This window comes from Macaca fascicularis, chromosome 4, assembly GCF_037993035.2.
Source record: "Macaca fascicularis isolate 582-1 chromosome 4, T2T-MFA8v1.1".
Classification (NCBI taxonomy): Eukaryota; Metazoa; Chordata; class Mammalia; order Primates; family Cercopithecidae; genus Macaca; species Macaca fascicularis.
The window spans coordinates 122,809,037-122,835,341 of NC_088378.1; the positions used below are offsets into that span (position 1 = coordinate 122,809,037).

Here is a 26,305-nt window from a genome sequence, read left to right on the forward strand (position 1 = left end):
CAGGTTCAACTCAGGATGTCATATATAATTAATGAAAATTTCAGAAATAGATAAAACACTGGGGAAGATATTGTCACAGAAATTTATTTTATATTCCCAGAATTGAGTGCCCTATGTTTCCAGATTTAAATGGCTTACCAAGCACCCACCTCAACAGATGAGAAAGATTGCCCAAAAACATATTTAAAATATCTAATAATTGCTAAGAAAATCACCTTTCTATTGTGGGATGTGAGATGAAGAGGCCATTTAGAAAACCCTATTTCTTTCAGATCTTGAAATCAGATTGACTTCTAAGGGCTTCTGAATTTTCTGATAATTAGTGTTTTCAAAAATCTAGTCTTGGCTTAACCTTTCTTGGGCTTTGAGTAAGGGTTTTCTCATATAGATGTTTCCGAGCTCAAATCAAGATCGGCTAAGTGAAAATCTTAAGGGATGGAGCATAGGCATTTTTATTTATATATCCACCACCCCCTTACAGGTGATTCTGACACATTAAAGTTTACAAACAGCTCACTTTCAATTTTTTTTAAAAAATGCATCTTCTATTGAAATTTATCACTATTTAAAGAGTAATACAGGATAGATAGCTATGTGTAAGTTTTTCAGGTTAAGGAGAAACACTTGGAGAAGAGAAAAGGAAAGATGGGACTAATAGAAAAGAAGTAAGGTTATAATCAATACAAAGTTTTCATAACTGATACTTTCTTTGGAGTGAGAACATAGGTATTGCAGAAGAAGGATGGAGAAGTTATTGGAATTTGGAAGAGTCAGTACCTAAGAAATACCAAATCTGTGTTTTTTTGGTTTTTGTTTTTCCAACATGATAATTTAAGAATGTTCTTAAAATGGACATCAGGTAACAAGATATTAAAATCAATCAACTTCCAAGTGCCCCCTCCCGCCGAAACACATGTTAATAACTGAAAACTTAATTGACAACTAAATAAACATGTAGATGATTTTCTTCTCCTATCACTATCTCCATATTCACTTGAATGCCATTTTCTTTATGAGCGTTAGAATCTCTGGCATCATCTACTTGTGATTTTCTACCTGAGAACCACCCACAATAGCGTAATTAAATACGTATTTTTCAAAAAAAAGCTCATAATAATGCCCTACATTTGCTGTTTCAGCAAGCTAAGGGCGCTCATTGTCCTTAGTTAATGGATGATTACAGGAGACTGATAAGTAATTACTTAAAATATCTCAATGTTTTGTTACATAGAAACTCAAATCTATTTTATTAAAAAATAAACCCAAAGAGATATTTGATTAATTTAATCATAGAGAATAAATATAGTTTGATCCTCAATCAAGGTAAATAAAACATGAATAAATTTTTTAAATCTAAAATCTAATGAAAAATAGACCAAATGTGAAACAATAGCAGATTATTCCAACTACTGAAACTTTTAGACGCTTTCCTCAGTTGACTCGAAATATTTACTTCAGCACTTCTCTTCCATTCATTGTGGAAAAACCTCTCATATCTATTTATAAATCTTGATGTAACATTCTAAAATGTGATCCAGAATCATATTCTTTTATAGACAGCATAAATCCTCTAAAAATAGGGCCATCTAGGTCCACAGTGGACTAATTCAAAAATAGTAGAAACAAATTAGCTGTCTTTGCCTTACAAAATTAGGCAGATATTTTTAAAAGCTAGTTAATTCACAAAGTTTAGTGCAATTTATAAAGGATAAAAACAGACTAATGGAGTTGGCTGTAAGTTTAAAAATAACAACAATAATCCCATTCTTCTTGAACAAAAGAATAGTTCAGAGATATTTAGCCTTGGGACACCTGAAGAGACTAACAGTTGTCAAATTAGCTACATGACACTTGGAAAGGCCATTTCTTATGTGTTTGGGATTCAGTGGGCTTGTGAATAACAAAAGGGTTTGAGACCAATCCAATAGCTTTTATCTATGTTTCAAAGACTGCTGGTGAAGACAGGAAGAGCCAAGTGGACAGATGAGCTTCAGTACTACTTGTTGAATATTTTTTGAGTTCTGTATTAGATTTCTTTGGAAAATAAATTTTTCCCTAAAATATGAATTTTTGGTTTAGTAGAAAAGAAGCACAGAAAATCCAGAAACTATGTCAGTAGAGACCTACCTTGTCATAGGTGAACATATAGCATAGGATATGAGAATTTAGAAACCGGACATATTTAGCATTAAGAAACACACTCCACCCGGTAACTGCAGTCCCCTGGATAGCGAAGATTGGAAGAAGAGGAAAGAGCTTCAGTCCTGGAAGGACTGTGATCCGGAAAAGTCATGAGTATACAGACTTGGGAACAGAGGAACAAGGTGTGAAGATACTATCCGCACAGTATTATAAAGTCAATTTAAGCCAGTCTGTGTTACTAAAACTGAGTCAGCATCAGAATGGGCTAGCATGAAGGGTAATATATCTTTGTTATTTTGAAGGGCAGCAGTTTAAAAAAAAATTCTGATAATATGTTGGTCTTAGAACCTGCACTGGTGAAGAGCCTATAGCAAAATAAATAAATAAATAAATAAATAAATAAATAAATAAATAAATAAATAAAATTAAATGATTCTACTTCTTAGAAGAAGCAATTCAGAGAGAGGGAACAGAGCAAGGCCATGGAGCGAATGTTGCCTTGATTTTTCTTTTCTTTTTCTCAGATTACGGGAAGGCACATACACACGATAATAGAAAAAATAAATGTCAAAGTTGTAGGGTGTATGGAGAGAAATTTTAAATTGGACTTCTAAAGTGTTGATTAGGAAATAGATAAAGCAATGTCAAATCTTTCCTTAGATTAGGAGATTAGGTGGGATTTAGGTCTAGCTAAACATATAATATATTAATCATTATCTCCCATTTATATAGGCTTAATAATTACCCGTTGAAACAATGAATAAATACACGATGTTTGAATAAGCCTGACTAAACTTTCTTTTTAAAAGAAAATACTGTACCAAGATTCTATTGCTAGCATGCTGAAGTAACTACAGTCAAGAATTTCACTGAAAGTTGCAAGGTTTATCAAGCAAAAACTTTTGTTGACTCAGTGCATAAAAAGAGAAAAGTAGAATGCTTTTGGCTGAAATAGGACAGTAAAAAATAAGAATGGGAGAATTCCATCCACTTTGCATCCACTTTGCCAATACAGTGCTTCTGCCCTACCATGGAGTTCTAAGGGACATATTTTAAAATTTGTATGGAGACAGAACTTGCTACAGAAAACTTTAAGTAAATGTGATTGAATTATTTCAAAGCAAGGATTGGGTCTCCTTAGTTATTTAATTGCCCACATATTTAGCACAGTGTTTTGCATATATTTTTCATACTAATTGAGAAAATATTTGTGGAATAAAAGAATGAACTGCAAGAGCATAATCAAAGTTTGCAGCTACTTGATAAATTTTATGTCATTGAAAGCTCATCTAATTTTGCATTGCCATATTTTTGCAGCTATCAGTTTCTTAAATCTTTTCATCTATAATCAGAAAAGCTTATTTTGTCAGGTTGTGTATGCAACATCAATATTTCTTCTGGGAAGATGACAATGTCTCCAAATTGGTACACAAAATATAAACAAATACTAAAAAGCTTTAGAAACTCAGAGCTCTATCAAGCCTCTGGGGATATATTTTCAACTCTCAAATGTCCCTTCATGGCTCGTGACCAACTATTTTGGGGAAGTATTAAGAACTACTTAATTCGGCCGGGCACGGTGTCTCACGCCTGTAATCCCAGCACTTTGGGAGGTCGAGGCCGGCGGATCACGAGGTCAGGCGCTCGAGACCATTCTGGTTAACACAGTGAAACCCCCTCTCTACTAAAAATACAAAAAATTAGCCGGGCGTGGTGATGGGCGCCTGTAGTCCCAGCTACTCCGGAAGCTGTGGCAAGAGAATGGCGTGAACCCGGGAGGCGGTGCTTGCACTGAGCCCAGATTGCGCCACTGCCCTCCAGCCTGGGTGACAGAGCAAGACTCCGTCTCAAAAAATATATATATATAAAAAGAACGACTTAATTCATGTTTAAGAATTTTTGTCTTCCATCATTATATGCGTTTGTTATTGTTCTCACTTTTATAAAGAAACTTATGAATCATAAGTATTTCATGTTTCTAATCTCAGCCACAGAAACTGAGAAACTCTTTTAGAATGCATTAATATTCCACCTAAGTATTAAATACATCCTGGTGTTCTACTGAAGATAAAATGTTTTGCATGACACTAAAACATCCAAATGCTTTGTTTTCACAATGCTACACACATTATTTGAAGAACAACTGATGGAGTATTACTACAGACTTCAAAGATTAGATCCAGCTTAATTTTTTCATGCAGATAATAAATTCTTAAATGCTGCCATCAAAAGTCAATGCTAGGGGTTTTTTTCTCCACTGTGAATGCAAGTACCTATTATCGCACACCATCTCTACATATTTTATCATAGTATAAGTCAATAGGACTTCAGAGATCAGCAGGAGGCCAATCAACACTCAGAAATGCCCAGTGGTTCAAATAACTTAAGTAGATAACCTGCTTTACCGTCATTTATTTGCTGTTTCATCAATGTTATAGAGCTTGAGGTAAAAAACGAATACTGGAAGTATTATTTCTGATCCTGACACACTAATAGGAATATTACTTTGCATTTGATTTTATCCAAGTTTTGAACAGTATCAGGAACAGAAAATTTTTTTTTTGAAATTTTAAATTTATGAAGGGCATTTCTTCCCATTAAAATAAGGTACTCATATTATTTTAATTCCATATTAATATGATATACATGAACTTCAGTTTAACATTTTTGGGATAATTACCTTTATATAAAATATTATAAATATAAGTGATATTATTATCAACCTTAAAGGGACATGAAATGTCGAGGTGCACAGAAGGAAAAAATTCAAAATATTACAAATGTATTTGACGTAGATGGACTGAACAGTGAGTACATAAATGGTAGACATAAAAGTGAGTAGCTGAAAGATGACATTAAAAACAAACAAAAAAAAACAGTTTAAGCTGACTCAGAAGATTTTCAGAAAACCAATTATTTAAATAATATGATTCAACAATGAGAATTGTATGACTGAGTAGAGGCAGCTTGAGAAAATACATGTTTTGTTTGATTGAGGCATGTTACAAAAACTGTTTTAATTCCAAATATAGGTGTAAAAAAAAAAAAAAAAAACAACTATCTCTAAATATTTGTTTCTTTTGCATTCATGGAGTCAGTCATTGTGTTTTTCACTTTTTTTTTTTTTTTTTTTTTTTTTTTTTTTACCTAAAGACACTCCATGAAGAAACACCTCAAATATTACCTAATATTTTCTTTTTATTAGCACATCAGTGAAATATAATTACATATAATAAATATATCCATTTTAAATGTACACTTTCAAGTATTTTGGCCACCACAATGAAATGATAAAACATCTTCTTTACAACAGAAAGTTTTGTTAAGCCCATTTGAAATCATTCACCACTCCCTTCCGCTCCTGGTCCATGCAACTATTCTGTTTTCTGCCCCTAGATTTTTGTTTTGTTTGCTCTCAACTTTTGTACAAATGAGCTCATGTAGTTTGTACTCTTTTGTGTCTGGCTTCTTTTTCTCAGCATAATATTTTTGCATTTTATCCATGCTGCATGATTAGAATTTTTATCACTAAATAATATTACATTTTCTGAATATATCAGTTTATTAATCCATTATCTGGTGCATTATTTTTTCTTGTACATTCTTTTGGAAGTTTTATAGCTTTGGCATTTATGTTTAGGAGTGTGTCCATTTTAAATTATTTTTGTGGGTAGTATTATGTAAGGAATTGTGTTCATTTTTTCCTCATACGTATCTGATTTTTACAGCACTATTTGAAAGACTTTCTTTTCTGTTTTGAGTTACCTTGACATCTTTGTCAAAAATGAATTGATGTTGTGTGTGGCTCTGTTTAAGGATTCTATATTTTGTTCTACTGGCCTATAAACTAAACTTATCCTTCCATCAATACTGTACTGTTATTATTATTGTAACTCTTGAAATCAGATTAAGTTCCCAAAGTTTACTGTTTTTCAAAATTGTTTTGGATATTCTACTTTATTTAAATTTTCATGTAACTTTTAGAATCAGCTTATCAATATCTACAACAATAGGCTGCTGGGATTTTAACTGGGAAGACTTTGAGTATATATATATATATGAGAACTGATGTGCCCAAAACATTGAGTCTTCTAATTAATGAACATGTACATCACTCTATTTATTTAAATCTTTATATTTTCCTTGCAATACTTTGTAATTTTAAATGTACAATACTAAAATTCATTGTTATAATAAACTGTACTCAGAGATCCAATACTATTTCACATAATAATCTTGGTAGGTGTGGAAAACATTTATTTGACAATGTGTGATTAAAAACACACAAAGAAATCATCAGCAATTTATGGATATTTCTTTGACATTAATTTGAACACACAAATTTATTAATCATCAAGTCATCATTTTACTTAATGAGAAAACATTAAAGAAAATTTCACTAAGGTTAAGAACAAAGCAAATAAGTCCACTATTTTCAATATGACCAAAAGTGTTTTGTATTAGCATTTGATTTAGACAATATAAATGAATTAGGGAGATAAGAATTGAAACTATCTCTATTTGCATTTGATATGATAATATAACTAGAAAATTCTAGAAAATGAATTATGAAACAAACAGAATGCTATAGAACTAAATCATTGCCCTCAATACACACAGGTAACTACAAGTTAGAGAAAATACTGGTAGAGAAAACATCATTTATAACAGCAAAACAACCACAGTGGCAAAAATTAAACACTTAGAAACATTTATATCAAGAATTGTGCAGAATCTATGTGAGAGAAAAAACCTCCCTGAAAAACACAAAAACAACTTGAACAAATAGAAAAGCAATTCTAGTTCTTGGCTAAAAAAATTCAACATCATAAATTAACAGTTTTTTATAACTTAAATTTGTATGTCTAATGCAATCAAGTGTATTCAAACCTTTCCTGGAGGTACACATTTTAAATCTAAAATTCATAAGGAAAACATACAAGAATAGTGAGCTTACTAGATATTAAAACATACATATTAAAGCCTCTATATTTAAGTTCATTTGTTACTCATTAAATAGCCAAAATGACCAATGCATAGAATCGAAAGTCAAATAATTGACTCAAATATAAATTGAAATTTATTATATTATAAAGGTATATTTCAAATCACTAGTGTAAAGATGAACCTTTAAATAAATTGTCCTAGCACAATTGGACATGTTTTTACAAAAAAATGTACAATGTAATCTATTGCTTACTTTATATCTAGGAATAAATTTCAAATAGTTGAGTGATCTAATGTAAAAAATGAAACATGTAAGAAATTGAAAGAATAAATGAATCCTTTTGTAACCTAAGTGTGGAGAAAAGTTTTCTAAGTATACTCAAGGTATTGATGAGGTAATAGAAAAGTTTAATAGATTTAACTAGAAAAACAATGTGCATGGCAAAACAAACACCATTATTATTACATTAGCTCCAATGCCACACTAAACAAAAACACCTAAAAATGCTAGAGAAATTGGTAAAATACATAAAGGGCAAATTTGTTAAAACAAAATTAAAAAATACAAAAACGCTTTAAACATTTAAAAACATATCCAACTTCCTTCATGATGAGAAACTTGCAAAGCAAAACCAGACTTAAAACCTCATTAAACACAATATTTTCACTGATTCTCAGTTATCAGGATGGCAAAAGTTAAAAATACATCTTGAGTAAGCAATATGTTGATAGTCTGTGGGGAAACAGAAATTCTCATAATTGGTTAAGATAAGAAATGTAAATTAGTACACTTATGGAGCAGAATTTGGCAAAATCTAGCAAAACTACAAGTTCTTGCTTTTTGATGCAGCAATCCCATTTTATGAATTTATTCTGAAGAACATATTTCTAACAATGTGCACACATTATTCATTGCCGAATTGTTTATAATTGCAAAGAATCAGAAATCACCTGAATGCCCATGCATAGGAAAATAGTTGAATAAACATACTATAGCCACATGATGAAATACTGCAGCTGCAAAAACAAGTGAGGAGGATAAGAAAAGATTATTTCCACCAATGAATAATCCATGTTCTTTGTTTGAAATGTGAGCTACTGTGGAAGAAAACAACCTTGTGAAAAATCAAGAAAAAACAAAATGCCTCACCATACCCTAAGATATTGAGATATAAAGCATTGAGTAAATGAAATCAACGAGAAAAGCTTTTGAGTATACAATAAAATGGGATGCTTTTTGAAATAAGACCTTTCTGCTCTGAAAAAGTTATTATGGTCTTCTGAATGGCATAATATCCAATGACGGGCTAGAGAAATGAGACATGTACGCAAGGCCATTCTTCCTTTCTTACATAATTATAATATCTTACATTTTAAAAGCACTTTACAGTTGAATATCCTTGGAGTATATTATCTTATTCAATACCGTTTTAATTTAAGCTGCTTCAGTACATGATTTGTTCATGTGAATCTACCCTTTCACTGCCTTTCTGTTTGTTGTTTTTTCCTCACATCAATTACAAAACACATGATGATACCTTTCTTTTGCCACAGATCATGAGTATAAGGGTGGATGAGGGAGTAAATACTGCATTTTTCTAATATGATACCACACTTTTAAAGCCAATTTTATGGTTCAGATATGTGTGGCTGCTATAGTACCTGATATTTTCTGAGTATGTATCTTAGTAAATAATTTCCAACATTGCTCACTCACCTTCTCTTACACACTGAATTCTTTCAGCTTCCTGCCCCAACAAGTCCTGCGTTTCCACGTTATCTTTTAATCTTCGTATGTTTTTCTTGGTAAAAATTTAAATTTCTTGAGAAATCCCCCTTTTCAACATTCTATCAGACTTGAATTATTTATTCCTTTCTAGAACACAGACATGGTGTGAAAATGAGAAATTGGAATTTTAGCCAGAGAGCATGTTCTACTTAGGGAAGAGGAGATTCTCTTGATTACAAATATTGCATAATATCACAGGTGAGCTTTATGAGAATGTATATTTTGTCCATAGAGCTGGACCATGTTCCAGATAGCCATGGATATAAGAAATCTCCCCTTGCAGGGGTATTTATATAATCTCATTTCTATGTTTCCTCTTTCATATAGCAAAACCAGACTTAAAACCTCATTAAACACCATAAAACCCCAGGATCAAAATTGCTAGAAAGTTTGTGGTTTAAATTAAGCATTAAATAATCAAATAATAATATTGGGGAAGGTTGCAAAAGGAAACTGAGATGGACATGCAGAATATACACCTTCACTTTCAAATAGAGAGCAAGTTATATTGGCATATCCAACTTGTATTGGCCAGAGTTCTCCAGAGAAACACGACCAACAGGATATATCTATATATAGAGAGAGAGAGAGATAGATATATAAAAGAAGGTTTATCGTGATAATTGGCTCACACAATTCCGGAGGCCCAGAAGTCTACAGTATTCTGTCCTCAACTAGGAAAGCCAGTGGCATAACTCAGTTTGAGTCTGAGGGTGGGAGAAGTAATAGAAAGGGTGGTGGAGTAAGTCCCAGAGTTCAAAGGCCGCAGTACCAGGGAATCCAAATGAGGGCAGGAGTAAATGAATGTTTCAGTTTGAGAAGAGAGAAAAAAAGAAGACAAGGAAGGTGAAGAAGGGAAAGAGAGAACGAATTAGCTCTTCCTCTTTGTCTTGCTTCTCTTTGGGTCTCAAAAGATTGGATCATGCCCACCTACACTGGTGAGCGAGGATCTTCTTTACCTTGTCTACTGATTCAAATGGTAATCTTTTCAAGAATACTGCTGTGGGCCGGGCGCGGTGGCTCAAGCCTGTAATCCCAGCACTTTGGGAGGCCGAGACGGGCGGATCACGAGGTCAGGAGATCGAGACCATCCTGTCTAACACGGTGAAACCCCGTCTCTACTAAAAAATACAAAAAACTAGCCGGGCGCGGTGGCGGGCGCCTGTAGTCCCCAGCTACTCCGGAGTCTGAGGCAGGAGAATGGCGTAAACCCGGGAGGCGGAGCTTGCAGTGAGCTGAGATCGCGCCACTGCACTCCAGCCTGGGAGAATGAGCAAGACTCCGTCTCAAAAAAAAAAAAAGAATACTGCTGTGATCTAAAACAATGTCACTCTTCCAAAATGTAGGTGTTGCCAATAAAATAGTATTAGAAAGTGAGTTTTTTGAGAGGTGATTAGGCAATAAGGACTCCTTCCTCATGAACGGCATTAAGGCCATTATAAAAGAAGCTTCACTCGGTGTTTTAATAAATAGCTTTCTATTATGCTTTGCTGTCATGTGAGGACACAGTATTACTCCCATTCAGCGAATGTATTCCTCATCAGACAACTGAACCTCCCTATGCCTTGATCTCGGACTTCTCAGCCTCCAGAATGGAGAGAAATACATTTCTCTTCTTTATATATTACTTAGATTGTGATATTATGTAACAGCAGCATAAACAGATTAAGACAAACTTTCTCCCAGAAACACCCAGAAATCATGTTTTACCAGCTGTCTGGGCATCACTTAGTCCAGTCTGGTTGGCACAAAAAATTAGCCATCACATTATCATTTAATATTAATGTCATAATTTTCTACATCAAGAGTAATTAAATTTTCAGTAAAAAACCTGATCCTAGTGTTTGTTAAGCACCTAAAAAGTATCCAGCACTATGCTAAATATCTTTTAAAATAATAAAAACTATGTCATTTAGTTATGGAAACTGCTTTAGAAAGATGACAGAAAAATTTAAATTGACATGAAAGTAATAAATAATGAATAATTATTTAGCAAATGGAGCATGTTTGACCTGTAAAGAAAAAGAAAAATTAACCTTTGAAAAAAGATACTCAACCAGGTGCGGTGGCTCATGCCTGTAATCCCAGCACTTTGGGAGGTTGAGGTGGGTGGATCACGAGGTCAGGAGTTCGAGACCAGCCTGTCCAATATGGTGAAATCCCATCTCTACTAAAAAATACAAAAATTAGCCAGGTGTGGTGGTGTGCACCTGTAGTCCTAGCTACTCAGAAGGCTGAGGCAGGAGAATTGATTGAATCTGGGAAGTGGAGGTTGCAGTGAGCCGGGATCGTACCACTGCACTCCAGCCTAGGGGACAACAGCAACGAAAGATACTTAGACATCATTATATACAGAGATATTAAATTTCTTTGTTAATCGTGAGGATTAGAATTTGGATTGGTGTAAATATAGATGTGTTTTTGATCTGTATTAGGAAGATAATTATGATCTCTGATCAAGGCAAAAAGAAAAAAATGTAGCTTGGACAATTATTTGGCATGTATATTGTAGCCAAGTTAACATAACACTGTATTCAGGTTTAGGATAAAATAAGATGGATTCAGGTTTGGGATTGAGGTGCTCTCCTGCAAGTAAACAATTGAGTTGATGTAATAAATTTTATAATATAAAAAAACTGAAGAAACCTAACCGTTAAGTTGTATAGTGATGTTTTACAAGTATACAGGAAACGTTTTGAAAATTTCAATGAGAAGAAGTTTATTGAATTTTCCTGTATCACAGTGGTCACTGTGGAGGGAAAGGTGTGGGAAAACACCTTTGAGCTAAGCTGAGGAGGAGCCGCTGACCTAGGCAACTCTGCTGATCACTGTGAAGATTACAAAACACCTCAACTGGAAGAAGTGTTGTTACAATGAGGATGGCTCAGCGCTGTCAATGGATAGACGTGATAAGCATGTTGATAAGGCATGTAGTGGATATTTCTCCTGCATTTTGTTAATTGTTCACATAATGCATCTCTCTTATCCAAAGAGAAGTCCGATCTTTCATATATTCAGACTCTCTTGAAACTAGGATATGGGTGTATTACTTATGTTTTCAAATATGAAATTCTTCATGAGAATTAAATTCAGAAATGATTATTGTTGGGTGATATCCATTATCTTCTGGAAAGTTTGGTGGCAAAGATTTTGGGCACTTTGAGGGTGGTCAACATTGCAGCTTCTGGCATCTTTCCTAAGTGTCTTAGATGTTGACTGGCTCTGGCAATGCTATCCTCACTAAAGAAGCCTCTTTTAATGTGGTTGTATATGTTACTTAGCATTAAAGTTTTGTTTACAGAGTCGCAGACCCAGTGACCTCCCTAGTAGAAATTCTCTTTTCCAGATGTGTTTAGTCGATGTGTTTCAGAAGAATGGTTTTATTTCTTACAGATTCTTGATGTGTCTAGAATGCTGGAACCACCTCAAGGAAGGCAATGTTTGAAGCAACAAAATGATCCTGGTCCTGAATTCGGAGACCCACCTCTTGTTAATATTGCATCTATGTTACCATCGGGTTATTACATATTCCCATCACAAGCTCTGAAAACATGCAAAACCACTTGACAAAAAGGATAAACAAGAGAAAAAGGGGGACTGAACCACAACCAGATGTGCAATACCACCTGCTAAGGTGGGTTTCAGAAACAAAAGAGATGAGCCTAAAATAGAAACAGATTACTACCCTCTAATGATCTAAAATGATGCTTAGAAAACAAAAAGCAGGTGGCCAGGCACAGGGACTCATGCCTGTAATCCCAGCACTTTGGGAGGCCGAAGCAGGTGGATCACCTGAGGTCAAGACCAACCTGGGCAACATGATGAAACCCTGTCTCTATTAAAAATACAAAAATTAGCTGGGCACGGTGGCACATGCCTGTAATCCCAGCTAATCAAGAGACTGAGGCAGGAGAATCACTTGAGAGCCCAGGAGGCAGAGGTTGCAGTGAGCCAAGATTGCACCATTGCACTCCAGTCTGGGCAACAGAGCAAAACTCCACCTCAAAAAAAAAAAAAAAAAAAAGGAAAAGAAAAAGAAAACAAAAGGTAGCAGCCAATAAAAATTAATATAATATGTCCTCCCCTCACCACATCCCTCACACTGCCCTAGATGTCTATCAATGTTGTCTGAATGAAGACTTTATCTTCCAGTACTACAGCTCATTCTTCCTCCACCATATGACTCTCTTTTTCAGAGAGGAATACGTGTAGCAAGCTGTGTCTGCCTTCTATTTTCTCTCTTCAGCTTCACCTTGGTCTGTTGCTCTTGGCTACTCCCAAGCCACATCCATATAGCTCTTTAAGGAACCCATACTTCTTTATGACTTTGCTAGTCTTTTCTAAAAGGCGTTAGATGTTAGCCTTGGCTTGTTGGTCCAGATAATATTTCTAGTCATTCAGTGAGGCATTGCAAATAGATGCTTGCATTTGACTTCAAGGATCCTCAGCTCAGCATCATTCTCTCTGCTTCCTCAAATATTGGGCAGAAGTGGGTATTAAATTATGCCAGGCATATCACTAGTGAGAGTAGGATTTATTCACCTTATAGGCCTTATATACTCCAGGAGTAGGAATGATAAGGATGTGGAGATGGTGATTAATGGAGGTAACTATTGATATCAGAATTGCAATTTGTTTAAAGTTTGAAGCCCTGAGGAAACTCTGGGAGAAAAATTGTCTGCTTTATGCCTGTTGTTGGCTGAAATCCCTTGCTTCTACATTTACTTATAGTTTAAAAGTTCCTGGGAATTGCAAAAATAATGAAGTGTGAATGTAATTAAAGTGGCTAAAATGGCTAGTTGATTGTGAAGGTCATAGATACAAAGTGAAAGAAAAGCACATATATTGAATAGAGTTGCTATAGTATCTAATTATGATATATCCTTTCTAATAATTATGCAAAGATAATTTGCAAGTTAAATAATTGAGAAATTCATTTAAATTTTTTTCACTTGATGGCATTCTATCTTTCAGGGGAGTTGAGCGGAGTTTAAAGACGAAGTTATTTTTCGTAAAACCTGGATAAGAAATCATGGAAACTTCAAAAAGTATTAAAAACTTTTATCAGAGAGAAGACATACAAAACCTGATTTCTATTATTAAACATTTGGGGTGATATCTCAGGATACATGGGCCACAGGGTATTAAATGCTATCGAAGACAAGAAATGCTTATTTGTGATTAACGTCTTTATAGATTTGTTTCCATGTTCAAAGAGCATGTTCATATATACGATCACATTTAATCTATACTTTAATTCTGTCACGTGAGGATTATATTAGTATCCTCATTTTATTATAACAGATTTGATACTCAGGTGGATTAATTATCTTGTTGAATAGAATGAAATTAGGTTATAATGAACAGTGATTTGAAAGTATATCTCCTGACTTTAAATCCATCATTATTCCTTTCTGTGCAGTTTTAGCAAAATTATATTAAATTTCATGAAAGCCTTGCAAAAAGTAATAATGACATGCTGGAATTTTTTATGCATTTTTAAATAGGACTAACCTCTCACAACCTTACCGCATACAAAAATTTGCATTTTCAAAGAAAACTATTTTTGTTTCCTATGAATTGATTGCCAAGTGATCCATAAATTCCAAAATAAAACGTGAAATTAAAACACTCAAAGTGACTGCCTGGAATTTACTTCATTTCCCTCATGGAATTAGAGTGAAAGCACTTGGTAATTTTGCTTGCTCCAAGGGCTTTAGGAAAATTGACTTTCAGTGTTGATGAAATAATATTTGGAATGACAAACATTGGCAGGAAGACAATTTACTCAGTTGATAACACTGAGTAAGCCATTTTCATCTTGAGATTTAGTCAGAAATCTCTGAAAGGATGCAATTTACAAAATAAGTGCTCCATGACATTGCAAAATGACACTAACTTCTGATGACTCTAAATGCCAACATTTTAGATGATGATCCTTTTGGTTTAAAAAGTTACAATAAAATAGGATGTCAATTGTACAATGGATTAAATTGAGAAAGGCTTAATTTAAAATTCTGAATGATAGTGAAAAATAGTAAAAAACCTAGAAAATTTCTCACTCTCAGAAAAATGTACCATATGTTCCCTAAAATATAGATGGAACCAACTACATTAGCAAAGCAATTAAAATGGTGTCTTGTGGTGTTAAAATTCAAGTTCACATATGGCATTCCTCACCTGTAATAATTTTTTATTTGGTTTCTAAGGATCACTTATTTATTTATTGCTTTAGTGGTTTATAATGTCAAAAACATCTATAATAATAATAAAAATATAATACTTTCACAAAAGATGTGTTATGTTCAAGTTCACTGTTGTATTATGTTAATTTTCATTATTATAAAATCCCTGAAAATTTGTCTTTTTGCTTCATTGAAAATATTAAACTGGTTGACAAAAGGAAATAAATTGTAAGTGGAAGAATGAAGAATTAAAAACTAGTGTCATGTTATATTTATAGTATATGTGGTAATGAAAAAAATTGCATTGATAATCAGATATTTGTTTGTAATTACCCATAGGTATACTAGACATCAATTTCTATTCTTACTTATTGTTTGGATTTTTTTTTTACACAATATTGAATGGGTTTTGGAGGTCATGTGAAAATTAATTAGATAACATAGAATGTTGGTTAAAAATGTGGGTTGTAAAATTACAGTGCCAGGTTTAAAATACTGGCTTTAATTTGTAACATTGCTATACCCACAAACAACGTATTTAAATCTAGAATCTTTAATATCTTTATTTATTTAATGCAGAAATTCATAGAATTTTACTCATAAAATTTGTTGTTCTGTTGGCATGTGAGGATTTAAGTAGGATAAACCAAGTAGAAAAGTATCTGACATGCAGTAAGACTCAATAAAAATTAACCTACTTTATCATCCTCATCATCTTTTTCCAAACGATGTTCCTAAGACAAGTGTAACTATAATATTCCTGTGAGTAAAAATTATAAATAAGAATGTTCCTCAGTAAATTTGTAGAGTAAGAAGTTTTAAATTTCTATACCATCAGTCCTTTCTAGCATTTCGTTTATGATTACATTGAACATTTTTAATCTTTCCATTTTTTAAAATGTAATAAATATTAATTTATGTTCTTTTTATTTATAATTTGATTGAAACTTCCAAGTGATTCCAAAGTCAAAAGTTTTCTCTGTAATCACACTCAAACATTAGCCTGTGAAAACCTTTATATATCAATGTAAATGGTTTCCTATCATTAAAAGTAAATATTGTAAGTTACAAATGACCCTTGAACAACATGGGTTTGAACTGCCCAGGTCCACATACAAGTGGGTTTCTTTTCAGGAAGAATAGTTGTCCCTCTGCAACCCTGTATATTGCAACCAAATGTAGGTTGGAAATATAGTATGAAAAGGATGTGAAATCTGCGCATATAGGGGCAAGTTTTTTACATCTTTAGGCTCTGCAAGGACAACTGAGGGACTTGAATATTTGCAGATTTTGGGGTAGGGGGTGTCCTGGAGCCAGTCCCCTGTGGGTACTGAGAGACAGCTATAATTAGTTGCTAGAATTACTACGAGTCAAGTGCAATTCTATTATTTATAAGCCTATGTTATTGGATTCTTTTTTCAAATTCTTTTTTCAAATTGTCATATGGCACGTATGACACATTGGAGGGTGTCTATAAAGTAGATAATGTATGATGAAGCTATGTGACTTTTAAAAGTATACTCACTAGTAAGTCACTGTCTAATGAAATTCAATAGAATAATTCCATATCTACTTATTTATGACTTATTGCTACTGTTTTATTTGTCTCTGTTAGTTACTGATCTTTTCCAAAACTCCAGTTTTGATTTTGACACCTCTTGCTTTATATGTCTTCATTCACTTAGCTTTTAGGCCATAGTTTTATTCACACGAGCTCCTCTTTTTGAATAACTAAATGCTAAGTTTACTAACACTTAGACAAAACATTTCAGAATGTACCACCGAAGTTTAGTAAACTAGATATACATTTATCCAACTATGGATGCCTCTGAATTTTCTAAATGTGCCCATCGTTCTCATTGCTTTATTTATCCAGGTATTACAAACCTATAATTTGTGAATTAAAACAAATTATATTTGCCTTTGCATCATGGAAAGTGACATTCTTCCACTTTCTCAATAATATAATGTATCAAGAAACAACTAAAAGGCTTATCTTTCAGTGTTGGTTGGATTGATATCCAGAAATATCAGTGAAAATATAAGAAGGCAGATGTCAAATGGTCTAGGATCTTGTTATATCTGCCCAGTGAATTATACATTGTATATCTGGTATAATAAAGTAGTTTTGGTAGTGGACTATGAAAAATTATTAGCATTCTTTTCTTGAAGACATGCTTAGTATCTACATAGGGAAGGTGTGTCTATTTCAGTAGTAACAAAATGGAGCTCTGGAGACCAGTCAGCTTTGTCAGATTAGAAAAAAGATTTCCAACGTGCATGAGTTTCTTGAGTCACTTGAAGAGAAATTGTCCAAGGAAGATCTGTTGGCATCAGGGTAGAAGAATCAAGGGAGGAAGATGAAAGAAGATAATTAGCTGGAGATTATTGCCTGTTACATGTGGTGGAATGTACCTTTTCTGTCTAATAGACCAGCTCAAAAATATTTGTTGAAGAAATAAAGTAATAAAACTAGAAGTATATCTGGCCACCTTTGATGGTGTCACTCACATTTTAGCATATAGCACTATGAGGGCCAGCACCATTTTATCAGGATGTATTTGCTCGTCTACAATCTATATAGAGATGACAGTACATATTGAAAACAGGCAAACTTTAGATGTTTAAAACATGCTTACATCCATTAAATTGAAATTGTAAAGGGTATAATTTTCTATTACTCATCTTCAGACTACTCTTCACCAATTTTTAAGCTTTATTGTGGTATAATTGACATGATAAACTGCCCAAAGTTGAAGAGTAAAATGTTATTTAAGTTTTGACATAGGTGTAACCATAAAATTATCATCATAATTAAAATAATAGAATTCATCACTCCCAAAAGTTTTCTTACACCTCTTATAATCTTTATCCCCTGTTCCCACTCCCCCATCTTGCCTCCAGACATGCACTGATGTACTTTCTGTGACTGTTGATCAGTTCATATTTTTCTGGAATTTTATATAAATGGAATGATTGAGTATATATTCTTTCTAACTGACGTCTTCCAATCAGCATTTAATTTTTTAGAATCATCCCTCTTGCTCATTTTTTTAATTGATGACTGTTATTGTTGTATGGTCATAATGTTTTAACCACTCACCTGTTAATAGATACTTGGATGTTTCAACTTTTTGGTAAAAACATGTATTAGATAATAGAAACTGAGGTAAATAGGCCTTTAGTGTGAGGTTTTATGATAATTTAGTTAGGCATTTGGCTATGTTTGATATTTGCTATAGCTGCAGTTGCCAGAGGATTCAAACTCCACTAGTGTCATTTACCATTTTCTCTTTCTCTCTCTTTCTCTCTCTCTTTTTTTTTTTAGTTTTCTTTAAGAATGCCTTCATAAATAGATTTCACAGTATGCAGCTCTTCATGTTATATTTTAGTGTGTTTATCCTAGAGTCTTATTGCTGTAGTGGTAAGGTATGGTGAAAGGGAAACCTTTATATGAGTTTACAATTAAAATTTCAACTGTTTCATGGGCCTGTGCCCTAGAGAGGGACCTTCTAAGTATTTTCTAGTATCTTTAGGGGAGATAGGAAAGCCAGAGGAGCTGAATAATTGCTCTTCCCACAGGCCTAATAAGGAACTGGATAATTGTTCTGACTACAGATCTGATAAGGCTCTGACAAAGCCTTAGCCTCTGAAAAACATGCCTTTGTTATGAAGAATGCTTTGGTTGTATTTCAAATTAGTAATTATTTCCTGCTCCCAATCTACCTTAAAAATAGGCAACAGCAACAACAAATACTTAAAGGCAATTTTCTTTGCTCTCCATGATGAGAACCCTTGGGTTTCTTGCAGATAAAATCCCTGAATGTTTGCTTCCCCCAAGACTGTGCCCAGTTTCTAACTCTCATGCTAGTCTACACTCAGCCTCCAGCAATTTTTCAAAATTTTCATTTAAGTGTCTTTTCCAGTTTGGCACTCCAGTGGCTGTGTTCCATGTAGCCCGAACTCATCGGTGATTCTCTGTATTCATTTGTCTCTCCAAGGTTTGGGGGTGACAGTTTGCCCTGTGATATCAGTTCCCTGATGGTTCCAAAAAGATGTTGTTAATTTGAGTTTCTTCAGCTCTTTTCTTCTTGTAAGTGCGGGGTTGACAACTTAGGAGCCCTTTACATGTCATAGCTCAAATGAGAAGTCTGTCTAATTTCATAAGAAATGGTCTAACTATTTCAAATGTGGCTGTAACACTTTATACTTCCCAAACTAGTATGTTGGATTTCACTTGCTCCATAGTGTCAGCAATAATTAGTCCAGTTAGACTTTTTAAGTTTTTATGCTTTTATAATTTTTTAAATTTTTAGTTTTTGTGGGTACATAGTAGGTGTATATATTTATGAGGTACATTAGATATAGGCATGCAATGTGAAAGAAACACATCATAAAAAATGGGAAATCCATACCCTCAAGCATTTATCTTTGTGTTACAAACAATACAATTATACTCTTAGTTATTTTTAAATGTACAATTAAGGTATTATTGACTATAGTAATCCTGTTGTATTATCAAATAATAGGTCTTATTCATTCTTTCTATTTTTTGCATCTGTTAACCATTCCTACCTCCCCCCTACACAACTTCCCTCATCCTCGACTACCCTTCCCAAGCCCCTCCTAATCATCTGTCTACTATCTCCATGAGCTCGATTGCTTTGATTTTTAGACCCCACAAAAAAAGTGACAACAGTGATATTTGTATTACTGTACTTGGCTTATTTCACTTAACATGAAAATCTCAAGTTCCATCCGTGTTGTTAGAAATGACAGGCTCCCGTTCTGTTTTATGGTAGAGTAATACTCCATTGTGTATGTGTGCCACATTTTCTTTATACATTCATTTGTTGATGGACACTGAGGTTGCTCCCAAATCTTAGCTATTGTGAACAGTGCTGCAACAAACGTGGGAGTGCAAACACACTGTATTTCAACATAGTGATTTCCTGTCTTTGGCGTATATACCCAGCAGTGGAACTGCTGGATCATATGTGAGCTCAATTTTTAGTTTTTGAGGACCACGCATACTACTCTCCATAGTGGTTGTACTAATTTACATTCTCACATCCCTTTTTCTTCACATTCTCGCCAGCATTTATTATTGCCTCTCTTTTGGATATAAGCCATTTTAGCTAGGATTAGATGATATCTCATTTTACTTTCGATTTATACTGCTCTGATGATCAATGATGTTGAGCACATTTTCATGTGCTTGTTTGCCATTCATATGAATTCTTTGGAGAAATGTCTATTCAAATTTTTTGCCCACCTTTTGACTGGATTATTAAATTTTTTCCTGTAGAGTTGTTTGAGATCTTTACAAATTCCAGTAATTAATCCTTTGTCAGGGGGGTAGTTTGCAAATATTTTCTTCCACTCTGTGGGTTGTCTCTTCATTTTGTTGATTGTATCCTTTGCTATGCAGGAGCTTTTTAACTTGATGTGATCTCATTTGTCCATTTTTTTGTTTGTTTGCCTGTGCTTGTGGGGTATTACTCAGGAATCTTTGTCCAGACCAATGTACTGGAGATTTTCTCCAATGTTTTCTTATAGTAGTTTCACAGTTAGAGGTCTTAGATTTAAGTCTTTAATTCATTTTGGTTTGATTTTTGTATATGGCAAGAGATAGGAGTCTAATTTCATACTTCTGAAGATGGATATTCAGTTTACTCAGCACCATTTATTGAACAGACTTTTTCCCAGTGCATATTCTTATACCTTTGTCAAAAATGAGTTCAGTGTACGTGTGTGGGTTTGTTTCTGGGTTCTCTATTCTGTTCCATTGGTCTATGTGCCTGTTTTTATGCCAGTACTATGCTGTTTTGGTTTTTATAGCTCTGTAATATACTTTAAAATCAGGTAATGTAATTCCTCTAGTTTTGTTCTTTTAACTTAGGATAGCTTTGGATATTCTGGGTATTTTTTGTTCTATATATATTTTAGGATTTTTTTTTTCTATTTCTGTGAAGATTGTCATTGGTATTTTGATAGGGATTGCCTTGAATCCATAGATCACTTTGGGTAGTATGGGCATTTTAACAATATTGTTTCTTCCAATCCACAAACATAGAATATTTGTTTCATTTTTTAGTTTCCTCTTTAATTTCCTTCATCAGTGTTTTATAGCCATCATTATACAGATCTTCCATTTATTTGTTTAAGTTAATTGCTAGGTATTTAATTTTGTGTGTGTCTGTTGGTTTCTTTTTCAGATTGTTTGCCTTTGGCATATAGAAAAACTACTGATTTTTGTGAGTTAATTTCGTATCCTGCAACTTTACTGAATTTGTTTATCAGTTCTAATAGATATTTTTTCGTGTGTGTGTGTGTGGAGTCTTCAGGTCTTTCCCAGTATAAGATCATCTGCAAACAAGGATAACTTGATTTCTTCCATTCCAATTTGGATGCCCTTTATTTCTTTCTCTTCTCTAATTTGTCTAGCTAGGACTTCCAGTACTATGTTGAATAACAGTTGTGACAGTGGGCATCCTTGTCATGTCTCAGATATTAGAAGAAATGGTTTCCATTTCCCCCATTCAGTAGGATACTAGCTGTGAGTCTGTTGTATACTACTTTCATTATGTTGAGGTATGTTCCTTTTATACCCAGTATTTTGAGTGTTTTTGTCATGAAGGGATGCCAAATTTTATTTGTTGATTTTTTTTTCAGCATCAATTGAAATAATCATATGCTTTTTATTCATCGTTCTGTTGATATGATGTATTACATTGATTTGCACATGTTGAACCATACTTGCATCCCAGGGATAAATCCTACTTGGTCATAACGAGGATCTTTCCAATGTTTTGTTGAATTTTGTTTGGTAATGTTTAGACTGTTCACATCAATATTTATCAGAGATATTGGCCTGTAGTTTTCTTTGTATCATGTGTTTTTGTTTATTCTGAGACATCTGGTATAGACAGAGACACATAAAACAACAATATCATATCTATAAGACAGTATATACAAGACAACTTGCAGACAACTGCAAGGCAATGTCTTATCTTGGTAACTTTGGCATACCATGGTTTTGGTATAAGGGTAACAATGACATTGCAGAATGGGTTTGGAAGTATTCCCTTCTTCATGTTTCAGAAGAATTTGAGAAGGGTTGGTATTAGTTATTCTTTAAATGTTTGGTAGAAGTCAGCAGTGAAGCCATTGGGTCATGGGCTTTTCTTTACCGGGAAACATTTTTATTACGGCTTTGATCTTGTTACTTATTATAGGTCTGTTCAGGTATTGGATTTCTTCCTGGTTCAATCTTGGTAGTGATAGAGACAGGAAGCAGAGAAATTCTAGGCACAAAAGGGCGGGTCCCTGACAAAACCCCACCCTCAAGCTGAAAATCCTGAAACTCATAGCCCAAAGTGAGAACATCTATCCCTGTTTTCCTACTCGAATGTTGCCCTTTCCCAAACTACCCATGGCCTGCCCCACCTCTTATTGTACCTATAAACACTCCAGATGCAGCTGGCAGAGAAGAGAGAAGCAGCTAAACATTGGAACTACAGCTGGACATTGGAGAGAAGCAGCTTAACTTCAGAGGGACAGGATGACAATGAAACTTTGGAGGAGAATCTGGCCGGAGACGCCCGGGCTTCAGGGGAAAATTACCTATTACCCCCTCCCCTTTTCAGCTCCCCCTTCCCACTGAAAGTCACATCCGCTGGTAATAAAATTCCCTGCATTTACCATCATTCAATTATTCGTGTGTCCTCATTTTTCCTAGATGCCGGACAAGAGCTTGGGAGCCTTGATTGTGGCTACAAAAGACTGTCACATTGGCCTTTTGCACCCAGTAGTGGAGAGCAGCCGCCACATGAGAAAAGGCAAAGGGTCCGCTGAGCTGTTAATACTTAAGCCATCTGTGGATGGCAGAGCTAAAAGAGCACTGTAACACACTCTCTGGGGCTTTGGGAGTCTCAGGTACCTGCGTGGACACTGCCACAGTGCCTGCACAGAGTTCACCCCTGCTGGACCCCAAAAGCTCTTACTCAGGCTCCTGCACCCGCTTGCCTGCACAACTCTCTTCCATAAGTATGGGAACACAGTCAGTAGAGTGAGTGGAGTTTGATTCTCCCCTCCACCCCCTGGCCCCTGCCAGCTGGTTTCAGCGCTCCTGCACTCCAGTTCCCACCTCATTTACTCACGCGCTCCCTCCTGCAAGGAGTTGAGAGCGACTGGCTAAGTAAATGAGTCACCCTGTTGTGCTTCCCCTGAAGAGGTCAGGGAAATACCCTGCTTTAATAGGTCATATGTGTCTAGGAATTCGTTCATTTCTTCTAGGTTTTCCAATTTATTGACATATAATTGCCCATAGTAGCCACTAAAGGTCGTTCAAATTTCTGCTGTATCAGTTGTAATGTCTCCTTTTTCATTTCTGATTTTATGTATATTTTCTTGTTTTCTTAGTCTGGATAAAGATTTGTCAATTTTATTTAACTTTTCGAAGAAAACAACTTTTTGTTTACTTTTTTCTATTCTATTTCAATTTCACTTATTTCTGCTCTGATTTTTATTATTTATTCTATTAATTTGGGATTTGGTTTGCTCTTGCTTTTCTAGTTCTTTAAGATGCATTGTTACATTATTTGAAGTTTTTCCTCTTTTTTGATGTAAGCACGTATAGCTATAAACTTTCCTCTTAGTACCGGTTTTGATGTATTCAACAAATTTTAATGTGTTATGTTTTCATTATCATTTGTTTCAAGAAATTTTTCAAATTTTTCAATTTTCTTCTTAATTTGTTCATTGACCTACTGTCCATTCAGGAGCACATTGCTTAATTTACATGTATTTGTGTAGATTCCAAATTTTCTCTTGTTGCTAACTTTTAGTTTTATTCTACTGTGGTCTGAGAAGATGCTTGATATTATTTCAATTTTTTGAATGTTTTAAGACTTGTTTATCCCTTGAGAATGACCCACATGCTGAGGAGAAGAATGTGTATTCTGCCCCCATTGGATGAACTGTTCTGTAAATACTGATTATATCCATTTGGTCTGTAGTGCAGATTAACTGTGATGTTTCTTTGTTGATTCTCTATATGGAAAATTAGACTAATGCTGAAAGTTGGGTGTTGAAGTCCTCAGCTATTATTATATTTGGTCCATCTCTCTCTTTAGCTCTAACAATATTTGCTTTATATACATGGGTGGTCCTGTGTTGAGTGCCTATATATTTAAAATTATTACCTTGCTGAATTGACCCTTTTATCATTATATAGTGACCTTCTTTGTCTCTTCTTATAGTTTTTGTCTTTAAATGTATTTTATCTGACATAAGTGTAGTTAATCCTACTCTTTGTTGGTTTCCATTGTCATGGAATATCTTTCCCTATACCTTTACTTTCAGTTTATTTGTGTTTTGATATGTGAAGCATGTTTCTTATAGGCAACAGATCAATGAATCTTGTTTTTTCATCCCTTCTGCCACTCCTGTCTTTTGATTGAGAAACTTAGTCCATTTACATTCAGTGTTATTATTGATAAGACATTCTCATGCTATTTTAAAATTTGTTTTCTAGTTCTTTCATGATCTTCCTTCTTTCTTTTTTTTTTTTTTTGTCTGCCTTTAGTGAAGGTGTGTTTCTCTGGTGATATGATTTAGTTTCCAGCTTTTTATTTTTTGTGTATCCATTGTATGTTTTTGGGTTTGATATTACCCTGAGACTTGCAAATACTCTCTTGTAATCCGTTATTTTAAACTGATAACTATTTAACACTATTTGGATAAACAAACATACCAAAATCAAACTAATAAAAACTCTACACCTTAACTTCTTCCCCCACCTTTTAACTTTTTCTTGTTTCTCTTTATGCCTTATTGTACTGTCTATGTCTTGAAAAATTGTTGTAATTATTTTTTATTGGTTTATCATTTAGTGTTCCTGCTTAATAAGAGTAGTCTACACACCGTGGTTACAAGGTTATATTATTCTGTGTTCTTCTGTATATTGATTATTACCAGTGAGTTTTTTGCCTTCAGGAGCTTCCTTATTCCTTGTTTACGTCCATTTCTTCCTGATTGAAGTACTTCCTTTAGTATTTCTTGTAGGACAAGTCTGGTGTTGATAAAATTCCTCAGCTTTCATTTTTCTATGAAAGTCTATTTCTCTTTCATTTTTAAAATATGTTTTCCCAGATATACTCTTTTAGGGTAAAATTTCTTTTCCTTCAGCATTTTAAATATGGCATGCCACTATCCCCTGGCCTGTAGGGTTTTTTACTGAAGTCTGCTTCCAGACTTATTGGAGCTGCATTGTATGTTATTTGTTTCTTTTCTGTTGTTGCTTTTTGGATCTTTTCTTTGTCCTCGATCTTTGATAGCTGTTTACTAAATGCCTTGAGGTAGTCTTCCTTCAGTTAAATCTGCTTGGTATTCTATTACTTTGTTGTACTTGGATACTGATATCTTTCTCTAGTTTTGGGAAGTTCTCTGTTATTATCCCTTTTAATAAATTTTCTACTCCTATATCTTTTTCTACCTCCTGTTTAAGGCCAGTAACTCATATTTGCACTTTTGAGGCAATTTTCTGGATACAACAGGTGGGCATTATTGATTTTTATTCTTTTTTTCTTTTGTCTCTTCTGATTGTGTATTTTCAAATAGCCTGTCTTCAAGGTCACTGATTCTTTCTTCTGCTTGATCAATTCTGCTATTAAAAGATTCATGCATTCTTTAGCATGCCAATTGTTTTAGGTCCAGAATTTCTGTTTGATTTATTTTAATAATTTCAATCTCTTTGTTAAACTTATCTGGTAGAATTCTAAATTTCTCTCTATGTGTCATCTTGAATTTCTTTGAGTTTCCTCAACACATCTATTTTTAATTCTCTTTATGAAAGGTCACATATCTCTATTTCTCCAGGACTGGTCCCTGGCACCTTTTTTATTTCATCTGGTGAGTCAGTGCTTTCCTGGATGCTAGTAGATGTTCTTCAGTGTTTGGACATTGAAGAGTTAGATATTTATTGTAGTCTTTACTGTCTGGGTTTGTTTGTACCTGTCCTTCTTGGGAAGGCTTTCCAGATATTTGAAAGGAATTAGGTGTTGTGATCTAAACTATATATGCTTTAGGGGACGCATCAAGTTCAGTAATGCTGTGGTTCTTGCAGACCCATACAGGTACCACCTTGATGGTCTTGGAAGAGATCCAGGATAATTCTCTGGATTACCGTGCAGAGACTCTTGTTCTCTTCCTTTACTTTCTAGCAAATAAAGTCTGTCTC

The 26,305-nt window shown here is 34.2% G+C and overlaps 1 long non-coding RNA gene across 1 annotated transcript in view; it reads left to right on the forward strand.

The window, feature by feature from the left end:
- The window catches only part of LOC135970614 (uncharacterized), a 517,474-nt gene extending 502,615 nt beyond the window's left edge, over nt 1–14,859 (forward strand). The window contains exons 2-3 of the long non-coding RNA XR_010586388.2: nt 12,272–12,512; nt 13,853–14,859. This is a non-coding gene — a long non-coding RNA (uncharacterized lncRNA). The remainder of the gene's footprint in view (nt 1–12,271; nt 12,513–13,852) is intronic.
- The last annotated feature ends 11,446 nt before the right edge of the window (nt 14,860–26,305 follow it).